The sequence below is a fragment of the Lynx canadensis genome, chromosome B1 (genome assembly GCF_007474595.2).
Source record: "Lynx canadensis isolate LIC74 chromosome B1, mLynCan4.pri.v2, whole genome shotgun sequence".
NCBI lineage: Eukaryota > Metazoa > Chordata > Mammalia > Carnivora > Felidae > Lynx > Lynx canadensis.
Genome location: NC_044306.2, coordinates 140,414,316 through 140,434,251, shown reverse-complemented (window position 1 = coordinate 140,434,251; position 19,936 = coordinate 140,414,316).

The following is a 19,936-nucleotide window of genomic DNA, read 5'->3' as shown; positions in this document are numbered from 1 at the left end:
TTTTATAACAGTTAAACCTTTGTCTTGAAAAAATGTGAGTGGGTAATTGTCAAAAATATGAAATACAGCCAGCCAGACTAGAAGACTAATTGCTTAAACTTTTCCTGCAATTATATATAGTTCCTTTATACAAGCACATAATACAAAATAGCACAGCACTAAAGTTGTGTCGCAGGTTAATCTATTTGTCTCTGATGAGAGATTTTAACCTTGCCCTAACTGCAGCATCTCTGTGTGTCTTCTAACTTCTAGATAAAACTCCTTAAAAGAGATAATATTTTCTTAGGGAAACTTCATGGTCTCCCTCCTTGAAATATTCCTTGGCTCTGGAGACCGCATCCTGGGGTCAAGAGGTTGCCCCTGACCTCAATCCCCTCTGGGGTAACACATCAGCTAAACTCTTTAATGAGTGCCTCAGAAACGTAATCCTAATAAAGAGAGCCATATGGGAATGATAGATGCATTTTGTACAGAGACAGAGAGACGTGTTGAAAGCCTCAGTATCTACAGAATCCGTTAAATAATTCTTCACTAAGTTTTATTGCTTTGTATCAGTCTTGTGCCAGATGCTGTAGTTTTCTACTCAATGTGTTGCAAAGTGATGACCGAAGCAGTTTTCTACGTGGACGGGAAAAGGTGCCGTATGTGGCAGTTACTTACATTTTGTGATACGGGGGATACGTACATCAAACATTTCATTGGTCTTTTGTGGACGGATGTTCTATTGTTTTACTTATATTGGTACAAATTTACTGCACAGTGATATGATGTTGCTTTTCTGTACTTTTTTTTTTTTTAATTTTTTTTTTCAACGTTTATTTATTTTTGGGACAGAGAGAGACAGAGCATGAACAGGGGAGGGGCAGAGAGAGAGGGAGACACAGAATCGGAAACAGGCTCCAGGCTCTGAGCCATCAGCCCAGAGCCCGACGCGGGGCTCGAACTCACGGACCGCGAGATCGTGACCTGGCTGAAGTCAGACGCTTAACCGACTGCGCCACCCAGGCGCCCCGCTTTTCTGTACTTTTGATTTCTGTGTAAAGTCATTTTATAAAGAAGTTTATTTTACTGAATCAAAGACTACTGACCTGGGACACCTGGGTGGCTCAGTTGGTCTGACTTGGACTCAGGTCATGAGCTGGGGGTTTGTGAGTTCAAGCTGACTGCTGTTAGCCTGTCAGCACAGAGCCCACTTCCGATCCTTGTCCCTCTCTCTCTCTCTGCACCTTCCTTGCTTGAGCTCTCCCCAAAATAAATAAATATTAAAAAAAAGACTAGTGACCCTGCAACTGATTAAATAATATAATCGTTTCAAAATAAATGGTATTACATCTCTATTTTTGCAGCAAGGCAATAGTTTTATTGTAAAGAAGTAAAGTGGGCAGAAGAAACAATTGTCTAATCTATATTAAAGAACAGAAAACAAAAAGAAGGTTAAAGGAATGTTTTATCAGAGATGATTATACATTAGTAGAAAGTAGATTTTGATAAAAAGGAAAAATCCAGATACTTGTCTAAGTTCTTACATCTGGTCATAATACATTCAGCTGTTTCATTTAATGCTAAAATATTGTGAATTAGTATTTAAAAAGCATTACTAAGAAGTAAAACTATTTTTATTTGAGATGACATGATATTGTATACAGAAAACACTAAGGAATCCACCAAGGAACTATTAGAACTAATGAACAAATTCTGCCAGGTTGTGGCAACAAGATCAAGATATAAAAGTCAACATATTGTATGCATATATAAGAATTTATATTCTACTATATATACTCTTGCAGTGACCAATTCAAAAATAAGGTCAAGAAAACAGTTTCATTCAATAAGATCCTGGGGTGCCTGGGTGGCGCAGTCGGTTAAGCGTCCGACTTCAGCCAGGTCACGATCTCGCGGTCCGTGAGTTCGAGCCCCGCGTCAGGCTCTGGGCTGATGGCTCGGAGCCTGGAGCCTGTTTCCGATTCTGTGTCTCCCTCTCTCTCTGCCCCTCCCCCGTTCATGCTCTGTCTCTCTCTGTCCCAAAAATAAATAAAAAAAAAACGTTGAAAAAAAAAATAATAATAAGATCCTGGGGCGCCTGGGTGGCTCAGTCGCTTGAGTGTCCAACTCGATTTTGGCTCAGGTCATGATCTCAGGGTCATGTGATTGAGCCCTGCATCGGGCTCCTTGGTGACCATGGAGCTTGCTTAAGATATTTTCTCTCTCCCTCTCTCTCTCTCTCTCTCTCTCAAATAAATAAATAAATAATAAAAAAAAATTTAAGAAGAATAAAATGCTTAGGAATAAGTTTAACAAAATATATGAAAAACTAATACTCTGAAAACTATAAAATATTCTAAAAAGAAACTAATAAATTAAGTAAAGAGAAAGATATCTTGTGTTCATGAACTGGAAAAGTTAATATTACTAATATGGCAATACTTCCCTAACTGATCTATAAATTCAACACAATCCCTATCAGAATCCCAGCTGGCTTCTTTGTAGAAACTGACATTCTGATCCCTAAATGCATATATAAAAGCCAAGTATCCAAAATAGCCAAGACATATTAGGGAAAGAAAAAGTTGCAGGACTTACATTTCTCAATTTTAAAACCAACTACAAAATGAAAGTAATCACGACAACATTGTATTGGCATAAAGATAGGCATATAGATCTATCAATAGAATTGAAAGTCTAGAAATCAGCCCAGGTATCTCTGGTCAATTGTTTTCCAGTGAGTGTTCCAACACTATTCAATATGGGAAAAAGAGTATTTTTGCTAAATGGCACTAAAACAACTCTATATCCACCTTGAACAGAATGAAGTTGGACTACTACTTCAATATTGCATGTGAAAATTAATTTGAAATATATTAAAGACCAAAGTATAAAAGCTAAAACCGGGGTGCATGGGTGGTTCAGTTGGTTGAGCATTTGACTCTTGATTTCAGCTCAGGTCACGACCCCAGGATCATGGAACTGAGCCCCATGTCAGGCTCTGTGCTGAGTGTGGAGCCTGCTTAAGAGTCTCTCTCTCTCTCTCTCTCTCTCTCTCTCTCTCTCTCTCTCTCCCTCCCTCCCTTTGCCCCTCTCCTCCACTCATGCGTGTGCTTTCTCTTTCTCTCTTTCTCAAATATATTTTAAAAAAAGCTAAAACTATAAAACTCTTAGAAGAAAACATAGGGATAAATCTTCATGATCTTGGATTTGACAATGGTTTTTTAGATACACTTCAAAAACATAAGCAACAAAAGAAAAATATTAAATAGACTTTACCAAAATTAAATTGTTTTGTGCTTCAGAGGACAGTCTCAAAAGGGTGAAAAGACAACTCTTGTTAATAAAAGAAATTATCTACAAATCATACATCTGCTAAGGGGATGGTATCTAGAATATAGGAAGGACTCCTACAGTTCAATACTGAAAAGATAAACCATTTACGAAATGGGCAAACAGTCAGATAATGACAAGTCTTGGTGGGAATGTAAAGAAATTTGAATCCTCATTACATAGGTGGTAGGAATGTGAAATGGTACAACCATTTTGGGAAGCAACGTGGCAATTCTTCAAAAAGTTAAACATGGGCTGTCATTTGACCCAAGAATTCCACACCTAGGTATATATTCAGGAGAAATAAAGACATATACATGTAAAGATACGTACACTAATTTTCATAGAAGCATTATTCATAATAGCCAAAGGGTGAAAACAACCCAAATGTCCATCAACTAATGAGTGGATAAACAAAATGTGATTTAATACATATAGTGGAATATTATTCAGTCAATAATAAATATGAATTACTGATACATGCTATAACATAAATGAACCATAATAATTTTATGCTAAGAGAAAAACTACAAAATACCACATATTATGAGATTCCATTCATATAAAATATTCAGAATGAGTAAATTTACAGAGATAGAAAGTAAATTAGTAGTTTGCTATGACAGGGCTCAGAGTCTAGGTGGGTGGGGTGATAACTAAAGGCTATAGGATTTCTTTTGGGAGTGATAATGATGCTTTGAAACTGATTGTGTTGATTGGTTGTACAACTCTGTGAATATACTAAAATCCATTGGTATACACTCTAAGTTTGTGAATTGTATGATACATGAATTGTATTTCAGTAAAGCTGTTACCAAAAAAGAAGGTATTATTTTGTAAGCAACAATCACATACTTTTAATAGTACGTATCTAGCCCTTTCAATATGGATTTTCCAGTTATATTTGTGCAAAATAAGGAAAAGTTTTGACTGCTTTTCGAAGAGAACTTTATCTGGTTTGGATGAATAAACATCCAATATACTTTCCAAGTACAGATTGATTTAAACTTTGGGCTGTCCCTTATTAGCACTGTGAAGTGAATGGTCGCAAAGGTCAAGGGATGTGAAATTGGAGAACAAATTCTTTAGACATTTTTCTTTCTTAAACAGGTGCACCCTATCTAGAGAAACAGTTGCTGTAACCCTTATATCCATTTTTTTGTTGTTGATATCTCAGTAGAAAATACTATTTTCAGAAAGTATTGTCTTGCCAGTGAGTTATACATTTACAACCTATCATTCTTGCCCAGCTATGAAAATAATCTTAGGGCATCACACCAGAATCCTGAAGAGCTGGTGCAGGAGCCAGTTGTGTTTGCCTCTTGTCTCTCTTTTGCCTCTGAGCCTTTCTACTTAATACATCTGAAAAATGTATTAGTCACAGTGGTTTTGTGTTCTGCTTTCGTGAAGCTCTAAGTGAGCTGTTGCACTTCCGAACTAAAATTTCCCTGCTCTCTGCCATCTTTCACCCTGTGCTTTTCCAGACCTAAAATGTCAAAGTATCAAGCAGATGGAATTACATTTGGAACATTGGTTTCGTAGAGAATGACTCCATGCTTTTAGCCGATCTGTAGTTGTATTCTTTTTTTTAAACAATGGACTGCTAATAAAAGACTTACTGAATCCAGTCCTCTGTCTCAAGTAACTACTGTATTTAGATAAAATGTTTGATACTATAAAATAAAATCGGCACAGGCCATTTGCTGAGGGAACCAGGAAGTGATAGTAGGCCAGATTTTTGTCCAATAATTCGCTAGAAGAAAGAGGTTTTAGGTACACTTGGGTATGCTTCAGTATCTTTTTTGTGTGTGTTTGGGCTAAAGAAGCTAAAATACTTCTTCTAGCCCCTTTTAAGCAGACGGTTAGCATGGCTTCCTTTTTGCCAGGGTCATTTTGTTATACCCTTTAAAAGGATTGGAACTATGGTGTTCTTCTTAACTAGAAGTGCACAAAGACATATTCCTGTGATTGGGAGAAGAGTCTTTTTGCTTTCCCCTGTCCCTTCACATATTGGCTTTTGGACCTATGAGGCTATGATTACGTCTTAATGCATTGTTGAATATGGCTGGGGAAAACACAGGGATAGGTACTGCAAAACAACTTACGGGGAATCAGGAGTCTCCTGGCTCTCTCACTTTCTTTAGTTTTGGGTAATAATTTCATCATTCAGTAAATATTTATACACTGCTACTAGGTACAAGATACTATCTAGATATTGAAACTCATTCAATTTCACTCTTCTCTGCAAAATGAAACATGATCTTTAAGCTGTAAACTTGATTATTCTATGATCCAAAGAGCAGAGGTGAACACATTTGACCTTTCTTCTAAAGAAATCTCAATTTTTACCCATACTTACACACTTAATACAGTGCTTTCTCATTCACTGAGATGTTCCCTATTTTTCTAGGTGGTGTTAATAAAATCTTGTACATGTCTTGAACTAAACTGAAAGTCACTCTAAATGAACATTGTGCACATGTATTTATAACACTAGGGTAATGTCACTGGTGGGGGGATGGGAAGGAAGAGGCTATATTTCCATACTTTTAAGGGTACCTGCCTTTTCTTGCCCTGCCCCTCCCAATTTGAGGAGTTAAGTGGCCAAAAGAACATGTTCATCCAGACCTGGATCCCTTCTTTTTAGCTACCTAGGATTCCAGAATTTCCTGTTAACAGGGTCCCCACACTGCAGGTGTATGGGGTGGTCAGGCTGGTCTTGGAGCCAGATGAAACCTTCAGGTTAGGGTGTCCTCATGTGTGTGCATCAGGAATATGAGGAGAAGGGAGAGTGGACTCCAGGCCATCCGAATTTTGAGGCTGGGACTGGGAGTACATATTAACTATTCTTTATAAGACATCCTCCTATGTGTACATTTCCATGGTTTCTTCCTGTGTTCTGCAAGGAACACATATCTTTAGAACAAATGAACTGTAAACCTTGCCAAAATGGTAAAGTTGATGAAGATCTCCCCTTAACCTCTCCTTTATTCATCTCTTAATATTGGTGATTTCTTCCCAGTATATCCCCATGTTTATTACAGGCCGTTCTTAGTCCTCCAGCAACCATGGGCTACCTCAAGGAGAGGGACCGGACCCTCTCCTTCGATGCACCTCATCCCTGCTGACCCCAAATCAACATGGCTAGGACTCCCTTTATTCCAGAAAGTGCTGTGCTTCTGTAAGTAGCTTACGTACTTAATTAAACGTATTTTGATGATTTATTTACCAATTAATGTATTCTTTTTTCCAGGCAACAGAAGGCTTAATCTTGTTAAAATCTACTTCTGCTCAGAAGGCATGTGTAAGGAAAGCAACCTCCACAGTGAAACAAAAACTCAGTACGTCCCAGATTTTAGGAATTCGAATCATCTGGTGAGGATCAGTCTTGATACTGTTCCCTGGGTCCATTTGGATTTTTCTCATTCTGCTTAGTTTCTATCACTTCTGTTACCATCACCCCTGGGCCACTCTCCCCTGGTGCACGTACAGTCTCTTGTTAGTGAGAGGAAAACTTTCGTACATACTTACTTCTTTCTCAGTACTAAAACAGAATAAAGGGGAGACAGATTACAAGAAACATAAAAATCTTGTTTACCGATCACCATCTGTTCTGCTATAACACAATTGTTGAAATCTTAAGAAACCTTGAGTTCTCAATAATCACGTAGGAAAACAATTATTTCAATAGAAAAAGGTAGGAATGGCAGTTAGGAGGATACGGATTCTGAAAACAAAGTTATCTTAAAGAGCAACACTTATGATCCTTGGCTGGAATCTCAGGTAGGCTGCCAGGGGAGTTCTTGTCTGGCAGGCCTGATGCCCTTCCCACCACACCATATCATGGCCTTTGCCTGTGGGGAAAGTTGTTTCTTCAGGGCACTGCTGGCAGACGAAGAAGCAGCCCTTGGATCCTGCTTTCAGGCTGGGGAGACTCAGGCAGGAGCGCCACCCACAGGAGGTTGGGCTAAATGCATAACTCTGGGAAAGATGAAGCAACGTAGAAGAAAAATCCAGGCCGGAAGCGATGGTCAAGGTCGTACTGGAAAAACAGGATAAAATATCTGGCAGAAAGGCCAAGTTAGATTATAAATTGAAGAATGACAAATGTCATCAGTAATAAAAAGGTTAGAAACTGATCGGAACATAGTGTATAAATCAGGGCAATTGGTTCTGGACCAAGAACCTGAACAGTGATTGGAAGCAGCTGTCATCTGATGTCTTCAGTGCCTCATGGATTTAAGGGCTCATGATTTAAAATGAAAAGTAGGGGCGCCTGGGTGGCGCAGTCGGTTAAGCGTCCGACTTCAGCCAGGTCACGATCTCGTGGTCCGTGAGTTCGAGCCCCGCGTCGGGCTCTGGGCTGATGGCTCGGAGCCTGGAGCCTGTTTCCGATTCTGTGTCTCCCTCTCTCTCTGCCCCTCCCCCGTTCATGCTCTGTCTCTCTCTGTCCCAAAAATAAATAAACGTTGAAAAAAAAAATTTTAAAATGAAAAGTAGAAAACATGGTCCCTGTTTTATGTAGCTGATACCTCTCAATTAACTTCCCTGTTTAGTATGACTTGAAGGAAGCTAGAATTTATTACCAGCGTCTCTCAATAGATACAGTAAGATACAAAGGAGTTACAGGATTTGATAATGGTTCCCAATTAAATAGACACAACCAGACCTTGACTTTTCTAAAATCCAAATCAGCATTGTGTTATTATGTGTTGGCTTCTCAGGAAAATTGTCTTAAATAGTTTTTCTTGACCTATCAAATGGCTTAATTACTCTTTTTCTGTTAGTATCCAAAGACCTATATAAAAATTGCATTAGCCTAAAAAAGCTATTAATTAAGGTTGATTAACATGTGGAGGAACAAATTGGTTATGTAATCACGTATACTATAATGGTCAATAAATTATATAGGTCTTTAATAAACAGTGTTCAAGTATTTTATAAAAATAACAGTTTACTCTTGAATAATTATGCAGGCCAAACTTCCAGAAATCAGTAGGAGTTTAAATTTTATTTTGAAATTACTTAGGTTATTTTTAGTCTCTTCTAAATTAGAAATTAGATCCCCTTCTGTGTATTAGTAACTATTTGGAAACTTTGAGTGATTTAATTTAATCAAAATAATTACCAATACTGTTATTGTTCTTGATAGCTCCCAGTGCAGTAATGCTTCAAGGCAAATACTAGATTTTTAATTGAAGTAAAGGACAATATCCTTAAAATACATTTTAAGAAAATTTAGGAATTTATGTTACATGTACACTCTTTCTGGAATACACAATCTACTGGGAAACGTTATGAAGAGTAAAAACCTGTTTTTCTCTCTAGAACAGTTATCAGGAGAGGCTTTCAGAGTACTTTGCAATCAATTTTTATTATCAGTCCTTTATAAAACCCCTCAAAATCCAATAATTGACTCATAAACCAAATAGTAAATGGAAAGAGGAAACATTAAGAAGCATGGGTCATTATGCATGGCATCAAAAGCAGAGGCCTGAATTATGATTAATGCATTTGGTTATGGATAAGCATGCACATAGAGCCACATTTTCAAGTTTTGATTTTTTTTAACTTTTTTTTTTTTGAGAGAGAGAGAGAGAAAGAGAGAGTGCATATTAGAGCAGGAGCAGGAGAAGGGAGGGGCAGAGGGAAAGAGAGAGAGAGAATCCCAAGCAGGGCTCAGTCCCGTGACCATGTATGTGTTCATTACCTGAGGTGAAATCAAGAGTCAGATGCTTAACTGACTGAGCCACCCAGGTGCCCCTCACGTTTTGGTCTTTACGAAAACTTTAATTTTATCAGACTCAGTCACAGCCATTTCAGTTGTGTTGCTATCATTACCTCCTCTGTTTCGATGTTCTATAATGCAGATCAGAGACATTAACACTGATGTGCCCTGGGAGAAAACAGTTTTCAAAGAAATTTGAAATTCTGAGGATAGTAACAATTTTGAAAAAATAAAAAAGATGTGTGTCGCAGACTGTGAGTCTAGAGTTCTCTCTTGTCCAGCAAGAGGGCGGATGCAGAACTGAATGCAAAAGAGGCTAATGTCTGGGAGGAGACAAGAGACCCAAAGAGGGGTTTTGTCTCCATATTTAATGAGCTCTCAAGGTATTACCCATGTGAAGAAAACAAGATCTTACACACATGAACGTGGAGAAAACAATCAGACAGTAATCATTAACTTGTGTGTGTAAGAAGCAAAGGGTCTGGGGGTGGGGGGCAACTGGAATTTGTGATATTGGCATCACATGGAAATTAATTTCCTGCAGGTGATATAACAAGTTAGTTGTGATCCTATTACAGTATCTCGCTAGCTAAGCTCCAGTACTTTTGCCTCTTGGTGGCGACTTTCCACCCTAAGCTTTTTTCTAACCCATTTATGTAAGTTGCACCTATTTCCCCACAGATGTGGGCCAGTAATTATATATTAGAATATTCACATGATAGTAGATATTCTGCATGGACATGGAAAAGGAGAAGTTTTCGGAGAAAGTTAAAAAAAAAATCTGATAAGTAAAAATCTTAATGAGGTCCTGATAGAAAAGACAACACGGGGGGGATGCTTTAGTATGGTCACATAAGTACACATTTGTGTTCTGTCCGTTAAATTAAGTGTGCATTTAAAATATTTACTGCTGGGGCGCCTGGGTGGCGCAGTCGGTTAAGCGTCCGACTTCAGCCAGGTCACGATCTCACGCTCCGTGAGTTCGAGCCCCGCGTCAGGCTCTGGGCTGATGGCTCAGAGCCTGGAGCCTGCTTCCGATTCTGTGTCTCCCTCTCTCTCTCTGCCCCTCCCCCGTTCATGCTCTGTCTCTCTCTGTCCCAAAAAATAAATAAACGTTGAAAAAAAAAATTTAAAATATTTACTGCTGAAACACTGTAGTTGCCAGAAATATTCACTCTTGGTTATTGAAATCAATACTTTTGTGTTCCTTTGGCTAATGTTAACATCATTTTGGCAAATGACACTAGTGCCCATTTATAAAATCTTTTAACTTTTCTTCAAAAACATATTCTAAGATAGTAAAATATTGACTGTTCAGATTACTTGGCGAGGGTTAGCTCTAGTGATATCTGCATTTTCCTAAAAATAATATTCATTTTACCTGTTTTTATATTTAAAAGTGAAACTGCTAGGTAGAGATGGATAAATGGGCAGATGGGGAGAGTGTCAAGGGGTTGGAAAGACAGGGAGAGGAAGGTGACAATTTTGAATGGAAAAAAGATGTGAAATAGACGTTTGTTTTTTTCGAACAAGAGATCAGACACACTGAGACAATATGGTCATCTTGCCAAGCACGTTGTTATTTGTAGTCATTTAATACAGTCTGTGTTTTCTTCCATCAAAGTGCACTATAGGATAATGACTCCACTGTTTCCCTTCCTTCTCAGAGACTTCCTCCAGGTTAGACGTAAACGCTTAATGAACGCATACGTTATAACAGAATATCACAGAATTTTGAAGCTAGATGTGATCGCAGAGATCATCCAACCTAAACTCATTCTTTTAGAGAAGACAAAATGATTTTCTGATTTCTTAAGATGAAACATGCTTGCATTCTTTCTGTTAAGTCTGTCCTTCCCACATAGAAAACTTTTTTTTTTACCCCATCCCATGTACCTTGCAAACATTTTTATCATAACTTCTATAAAGTTTTATTTTCTCATTTATTTACAAAGTTGTTTCCCCAAACCTGCTTAGTTTGTCTTACTTTTCTTCACTCAATCAACTACCAGTTCACGCCTTTTGTGTCTCCTGTCCCAAAATGTCAATATCCTTGAAGATAAAAAGGACCAGACTTTATTTTTGATTGTACTTTCAGGGCCTAGAGTAGCACAGAGCTTGATTTGGTTATGTTAAATTATTGCTGGGTGAGTAAGTTTTACCTTTGCTTTGATAAGTAAGAGTCAGTGGGAGAGATGGCTCAAAATGTCTTTTTTTTTAAATTTTTTTTCAACTTTTTAAATTTATTTTTGGGACAGAGAGAGACAGAGCATGAACGGGGGAGGGTCAGAGAAAGAGGGAGACACAGAATCAGAAACAGGCTCCAGGCTCTGAGCCATCAGCCCAGAGCCTGACACGGGGCTCGAACTCACGGACCGCGAGATCGTGACCTGGCTGAAGTCGGACGCTTAACCGACTGCGCCACCCAGGCGCCCCTCAAAATGTCTTTTATTGTAATTATTGTGCTTAATTTATCTGCAGTCAGAGAATGTTTGAGATCCTGGAGAAGCAAAGCCAAGTACAATGAGTTAATTAGCTCTTAATGGAATTGGCGTCTCTTCCTTTAATGCTTCTTCTAGAGAGGCTAGTGAAGTATAGTGATCTTCCTTCCAGACCCTTTTTATATTGGCTTAGTTGTAACAGGTTGTGTTATTACCATGGCTGCAAAAATACTTGAATATCTAATGAGCTCTGACATTGTACTCAGAGGCTAGAAAGAAGACAGTGGTTTAAAATAGATCCAGCCTCTCCTCTTAGGAATTCTATAGAGGTCACTGCGTATTTTAGAGGGGCTAAATATACTCCTCAGAGAGGCAGCCTGTTTCCACCTTGTATCTGGGGTTTTAAAGATGTCACTTTTCATTTTCTTCTGAAATTTCATCTGAATTTTTTATCTTCAAGTCGGTGCCTCATTATTTGAATTTATTAAGTATCAGCAAGTTTTCATTAAAAACCAACCACATTGATGTATTTCTTATTTTAAGCCGGTGTAAGTTTGATTGAAAATGAAAATCTTTTTTAATCTTACTCAGGTGTAAAAAGTAGGTATTAAACTTGAACTCAGTCACTGCTCTATAGAATTCCTTCCCCCAAGTTTTCGAATCTGTCTTTCCTACACTTACTTTCCAACTCCGACTCCCTTCCTTCCTCTCTTCTAGATCTAAGAGGTCTTTCTGCCAACCTTCCAGTCATTTGCTGCTGTCAGGATAATCTTTCCAAAGTACAATTCTGATTAGCATTTCAATGTTTATTTATTTTTGGGACAGAGAGAGACAGAGCATGAACGGGGGAGGGGCAGAGAGAGAGGGAGACACAGAATCGGAAGCAGGCTCCAGGCTCCGAGCCATCAGCCCAGAGCCTGACGCGGGGCTCGAACTCACGGACCGCGAGATCGTGACCTGGCTGAAGTCGGAAGCTTAACCGACTGCGCCACCCAGGCGCCCCTGATTAGCATTTCTTTCCAAACATTTCTTTTGATTCTCCTTTACTTGGACAATACAGTTGGAGTTTATTAAATTGACAAATCTCACCATGGTCAGCTTCTGACCATGTCACATTTATTCAGAGTCCCATATTCCTATCTCAATACTTCAAATTTACTACAAAGGCCATGTTATGCTTTAAACTTTTGTTGAATCTTCCAGTTAGAAGTGACTTTTAGCTGCTCTGGATTTGCATAGTGCTTCAAAAATATCATTTGTCTTATGTTATTATTATGCTAGTAATGTAAAGCACCTTTCTAAAACTTGGGTGCTAACATTTAGGTTGTTTATAGTTCTCACACTGAGTGTATTGCCTTTTACTTGGTAGTTTCCAGAAGTGAATGAGTAAAACATACAGGAAACTTTTATTCAGCAAATGGTTTTTTATGCAACTTAAAAAAATTTTTTTAATGTTTATTTTTGAAGGAGAGAGAGACAGAGCGCTAGTGGGGGAGGGGCAGAGAGATAGGAAGACACAGACTTTGAAGCAGGCTCCAGGCTCTGAGCTGTCAGCACAGAGTCCAACATGGTGCTCAAACTCACAAACTGTGAGATCATGACCTGAGCCAAAGTCAGATGCTTAACCAACTAAGCCACCCAGGTGCCCCTATTCAGCGAATGTTTTGAAGACCCAGTATATTGCAGGTGTGATGTCAGATGCTGAGAAAATGGAGGTGAACAGGGATGATAAAATCTTTGCCTTCATGTGTATAGATTCTTTTTTTGTAAATATTTTATTTTTTTAACGTTTATTCATTTTTTGATAGAGACAGAGCGTGAGTGGGGGAGGGGCAGAGAGAGAGGGAGACACAGAATCCTAAGCAGGTTCCTTGCTCCAAACTGACAGCACAGAGCCTGACTCGGGGCTCGAACTCACGGACTGTGAGATCATGACCTGAGCTGAAGTCGGATGCTCAACCAACTGAGCCACCCAGGCGCCCCTCATGTGTATAGATTCTAACAAGGAGTACAGACATTTTGCAAATACCTTATAAGTGAGATGTTCATAACAATGAGGGGAGTAGAAACTGCTCTGGGAATATATAAGAGAAGATCAATTACTACATCTCTATACTTCTGTCTATACCAATATCTGTAAAATGGAACTAATAGTTAAAAGAATGTGTACTTTGAAAGAATGTTCTAGGTAGTGGCCAACAGCATATTTTTTTTTTTTTGAGTGAAATGTTTACATTTATATTGAAATATGCACTAAAACAGAATGAGTTCTACTAGTCAAGGAAACTTTGCCAAAGCAGAGTCACAAACTTCTGTTGGGGAGGCCCAGTCAGCTAGCAGCAGTGATCCCCAAGCAGGAACACCAAAGAGAAGCGGGAGACCCACTCCAAAAAGCCTCCTTTCCAGAGACCCCAACTCACTTCTCCCACATGCACCCACACGGATTTCGGAGCGTGGACATGCTCCTCATTTTCATATATTTTTAGTTTCTTCTTCACTGCAATAAATATAAAATTGGCAATGCTCATACACCACAGCACAGACAGTATTTCAGGCTTTTAGCATACAACTGTAAACAGTGACTAGGTTAAAAAAAAGTTGAAAAAAAAAAGTTGTGTTTTGTTTTGTTTTGAACCAACAAGAGACAGAATTATTAAGAGCAGGGCATGAGCTACTCAAGATTTGTTGTGTCGGATTAAGGTTTTTCACAGAAGATTCAGGTTTAGACAGATGCCCCCAACAGTCCAAAAAGACCCAAAGTGGGAGCTACACCACTGCCCATGGCAGCCCAGAAGACGTAGGCAGCAAAACAGCATGCCTCAGGTCAGTGTTGGCAGTACATCCTCCACCTGCCACATTCACAATGTGATCGCAGAATCTATAATGCCATCACCGGCTGCCAACAGCATATTTAAAGATCCAGTGACAAAAGAAATTGTGGCTTCTTTAAAAACTGAAGGCAGTCCAGTGTAGTTGGAACATGTCATGGGTGAGACGGAGGGGTCAGAGGAGAGTCAGAATGTGGAGGGCCTCGTAAGCCATGTTTTAAAAAAATATTATTCTAAGGGCAATGGGAAGACAATGGAAGTTGTCAGAGGAACATGATGAAATAACATCAGTGTTTTTAAACAATCACTGATTACGCTGGGACGAGTAGCATGGAGCCAGTGGGGTATAAGGAAACCAGGAAAGAGGCTATTTCGGGAGTGTTGGTGTCAGTCTCTGGCTTAGTCAAGGAAGCAATGGCAACGGGACTGAGAAGAAATCGAAGCCTACAAGAGATATACTTGGGAGACTAAAATAATAGGCTGAGTATTTCAGGGGTGAAGGAGAGGCAAGGGTCATGACTGTCTTCCAGATTTTTTCCAAGAACCACCAAAAGAAGGGGAGGCCGTATGGTGACAGAGGGAACCCTGGGGTAGGAGCAAGATGAGGAGCAGGGGAAGAGAAACAAGCCAATTTTATACACGTTATACATCCAGTGGTATCTGGTAAGAAGTTGGATGTTTCATTGGAGCTCAAGAAGGTAACCCGGCTAGGTCTCTAGATTTGGGAACCATATGCGTGTAGGCCAGAAGTAAAATTATGGACCTGGGTGTGATCTCAAAGTGAGACGGTAAAGAGGCAGGAAAAAGGCCTAGGAGAGAACCCTGAGACATTCTAAATTTTTAAAAAGTAGTTAAGGGGGGCGCCTGGGTGGTTCAGTCAGTTAAGCGTCCGACTTCGGCTCAGGTCATGATCTCATGGTCCGTGAGTTCGAGCCCCGCGTGGGGCTCTGTGCTGACAGCTCAGAGCCTGGAGTCTGCTTCCGATTCTGTCTCCCTCTCTCTCTGACCCTCCCCTGTTCATGCTCTGTCTCTCTCTGTCTCAAAAAAAAAAAAAAACAACATTAAAAAAAAAAAATTTAAAAAGTAGTTAAGGGGAAGGGGAGCCAGCAAAAAGAAACCCTAAAAAATGAACAAACAAAAAAAAGCTGACGGAAAACCAACCAACTAGTCTCAAGGCTAAGTAATGCGAGGAAGTTAAGAAACTTTTGAAGAAAAAGGAGTGCTCACAAGACCCAGTGCACCTGAGAATCAAAGTAGTATGAGGACAGGAAAAAAAAAAAAATGTCCATTGACCCTCAAGGGCAAGGAAGTCATAACTGACTGGTAACAAATTTCAGTGGAACTGTGTGTAAAACTAGATGAAATGTGTTGGGCAGAAAGTGGAAGGTAAGAAAAGGGAGCGAGTGATTGAAGCTAACTCTTTCAAGAAGCTTTGCTATGAAAGGTGGGAGAGTCCATAGCTGAAGTGGGCGGTGGAGTTGAGAGGCTTGTTTTTAATTTCCTTTGGTTGGTTTTAAAATGGGAAAGAGGCTGGGGAGAGGCGGGGGGGGGGGTGGATTTTGAGAGAAGTGAAAGGAAGGAGAAGAGAGAGAAAGTAATGATAGAGGGGATAATCAAAATAAGAAATCCTGGGAAGGCAGAAGGAGAGGCCTAAGAGGATGTAAATCTCTTCCTTTGAAACAAAAGGGAAGAAGAACCGAGGTGTGAGTAAGCTTGTGTATCTGAATGAAGGATATCTAATCTGATGGCTTTTACTTTATTCCTTTGTGGAATAGAAGTCTAGATTACTTGCTTTGAAACAGGAGGATGCAGGATTAAAGACAGAAGAGAAAATAGGGAAAGGCACAGTAGAAAAACAAGAGTGAATCGAAGGGACAAAACAGTTAGGACTGTGGTGTCAGTGCTGAGTACCCCCACTTGAAATAGGCAGCTTTGCATCGGCAGCGGTGGCCCTCTATTTCCACGTGATGTGTTCTGAGACTGGCCACTCAAGGGAAGTTTTGTTATAAGTAGATCCTAATTCCCATGTAGACAAACAAGTTGAGGGACTTTTCAGTGAAATTGTTAGACTAACCTTCTAAGAGCCATTGAGAGGCCAAGTTTTCCTCTGGTCCAAAGAGATGATTGTAGCTAGGACATCTCTCATCTATCTCATAGCACAGTAGTAATTTTCAACTTTTATCAGCTGCTAAGACCTGTCAACCCTGCTCCTGGGACTTGTCTTTCTCTCTTCTGGATCCTTCCTTACACACTGTTAGATACAGTCAAGAGAAGAGAAAACTTGGGACTTATGGCATAGGAAAACATTGTGTCTCCAGACGGAGAAGCTGTGGAACCAGAACTCCAGCACGTTAGAATAACTGAGACGGTGTGAAGGTCCAGTGATCTCATCACAAGAAATATCTTAAATAAATTCAATGTCATCATTACTACAAAGCACAAAAGAGCTCTCCTTGGTTCATGATTAAGCAATAGTGCTCATTTGCAATCCACGGAAACTTAATAAGCAATTGGGCAACAACACACACAAATTTCTTATCTTATTAGAGCAAGCATGTGTTTTTCTTTCTTAAGTGATGATAATGTGTTAAGTCCATCTTAATAGAGCCTCAAGTTCTTACTCAGAGTGTTTAGCATCCCATCAACATAATAAGCAAGGCATTCTGCTTCCGATCTTGTCAACCTACCAAAAGTATGTTTTCTATTCATTTTCCCAGACACCATAGTATATTGCTGAACAGCTGGAAATAGAAAACTGTAGAGTTTAATTTGAAATTCTTTTACTTTTTATTTATTTTTTAATGTTTATTTTTGAGAGAGAGAGAGAGAGAAAGAGAGAGAGAGAGAGAATTTGAACAGAGGAGTGACAGAGAGAAACAGAATCCCAAGCAGGCTTCAGGCTCTGAGCTGTCAGCACAGAGCCCAATGTGGGGCTTGAACTCCTGAACTGTGAGATCATGACCTGAGCTGAAGTCAGCTGCTTAACTGACGGAGCCACCTAGGCACCCCTGAAATTCTTTTACATAGTTCTACCGGGTAAGTACAGTACCAATGCCTGTTTATTTTAAAGACACACTTATACTTAGATTTTTCCTACATTCCTGACCTTTGTTTTACCCTTGTGCTTTTTTTTTTTCCTACTCAACACCAACCTAAATATGGCATATATCCTGTTATTCTCACATACCACATATTTATTCTCATTTACATTTTGGAGTTTTACTGTGAATATACATAATCCTTGCTGGTCCTTTTTTTTTAAATTTTTATTTTTTAATTTTTTTAAAATTTTTTCCTTGCTGGTCCTTTTGCAAGGAATGAAATTGCTGGGATTTGTGGCTAAATTCCAGGTTTCAATCTTTAAAAATCCCAGACTTTAAGTAGGAATGCATTGTTTTCCAAAATAAAGTATTTCCCAATCATAACAAAGACTTTGCAGTTGGAAATAGGGACTTGCTGAAGCTCATTAATTTCTCTCCTACTGTCTTTTTCTCAGGCACTTGTCAAAAAGTAGTTTTGAACTTAAATTGAAAGTTAAACAAAAGACAATTGAATTAAACCTACAATAATTCAAGCCTTTCTGTAAGGAACAAGGCTAAACTTCTAAACTTTCTTTTTCTCTTTAAATATTCATAGAGAAACCTATTTGTTGAAAATCACCCTAAATGTTTTGAGTTAGGAGACACAGCTAGACTCATTGGCTGAAAGTATTTGCATAATTGTTTAAATTTGGGTGCTTTAGAGCTTACCTCATCAAAGACTTGTTTACCAAATAGTAAATTTAATGAGGTTTCCACTGAAAATGCACAGTCCCAATGGATCATAATAGTATAATATTCAAACAAAGACCGCACACTTTACTAAAATACAGGCCTTTGTAATCAAAGTGCTATAGTTTAACGAACCTGAGATTTTCTAGATGCTTTACTGCTGCTTGAAAGTGATGAAATCTTGATGGAGGAGGACCTTAAAGCAAATATAATCAATATAAATATAGGCACCCAGACACTTTGACAGGAAGACAGAATTTTTTCAGTAGTGCATGATCATCACTCAAAGCCATTGTTATTGTAGCCTAGCCTTTTTCAAGGACATGATTACTACCTTTTGCAAACTCTTCAACCTAGCACTCAAAGCCTCCCGACCAAGTTTCTTCCTCCGGGAACCTTCTTTTCCTCTACACTTCTTAGGGGACCCCTCATAACATCAAAACAATGTGCAGCTTTCCCCTACGCAGAACCTGATCTTTCTTTCCTCCACATCTTAGAATATGCATCCCTTTTGCTCCTGTTATTTGTGCTAAGTTCATGTTGCCTTTCTCAATTGGATATATATAAATATATCATATATTTTTTTCTAAAAAACATATATATATTTTTTTCTAAAAAACAACAAAAAAACAACTTTCGTAATGAATTCCATGTGGCTTTTCAAACCTCTACTTACCTTAGCTTCCCTTTGTGGGAAATCAGGATTCATAAGTTGTGTTGCTATTTTTATCTTTAAGATTTCAAACCAATTCATTTAGATTCACTCTATGTTGTGAATCATGCTAGCGCTATTTTTTCTAGTGGATTTGTTGTCATGATTAAACAAGTTGATGCGTAGAAAGTATTTAGAACAGAACTGGCACATCGTAAGGTCTTAGTAATATTACAAGAAAGCAAATACTTGTATTTTCTGTATACAGTAAATGGCTGAAACTTTTCCAGGCCTTTGCTTGTGCTCAATTCACACTAAATAATGCTTCTTTCAGGAGTGACTTATAGAATTTCTCTAGACAATAGAGAATATTGAAAGTTATGCCCCTTATTAGAATGTCTTAAGTTGCAAGAATGATTTCTTTTCATTCTTGGGCTATTTGAATTTTCATATCTTTTCAGATATTAGATGATGTTAAGTTGTTGGTGGTTGTTAATTGTAGCACAAATAGTAGTTAAGGATGTAACTCATTGTTGGCACTTACCACAGTGCTTGACGTGCAGGGAGTGTTCAATAAATGTTGTTATTATTGTTGTTATTATTGTTGTTGTACTTTTGTCTTTTTTTTTTTTTAAAGAGGCTCCATGCCCTACATGGGGCTTCAACTCATGACCCTGAAATCAGGAGTTGCATGCTCTACTCAGTACAGTAGGCACATTGTACCAGGCATCCCTCTTTTTTGTTGTATTTTGAGTGCTCAGGGTTTCTCTATCCTTTCTGGTCTCCTGAATGCAATGATTAAATTGCGTTAAAAAAAATGTCCAAAATGCCTTTTAAAATATTTCAAGAGATAATTCATTAATTAAAAAACAAATCAGTGATTCTGCGTGCGTGGGTGGCCCAGTCCCTTAAGTGTCCGACTCTTGATTTCAGCTCAGATTATGAACTCATGGTCGTGGGATTGAGCCTCATTGGGCTCCGTGCTGAGCGGAGAGGCCGCTTGGTACTCTCTCTCTGTCCCTCTTCCCCACACACCTCTGCTCTCTCCCTCTCTAAAATAAATAAGTAAACTTAAAAAAAAAATAAGCCGGTAATATCTTAGAGATTATTGTGCCCACATCACTTAAAATTTGTACATTTGTGACACCGTGATTTTTGAGATGACCTTTTTAAATTGTGAAAGCTGACTGCCAAGTATCTTA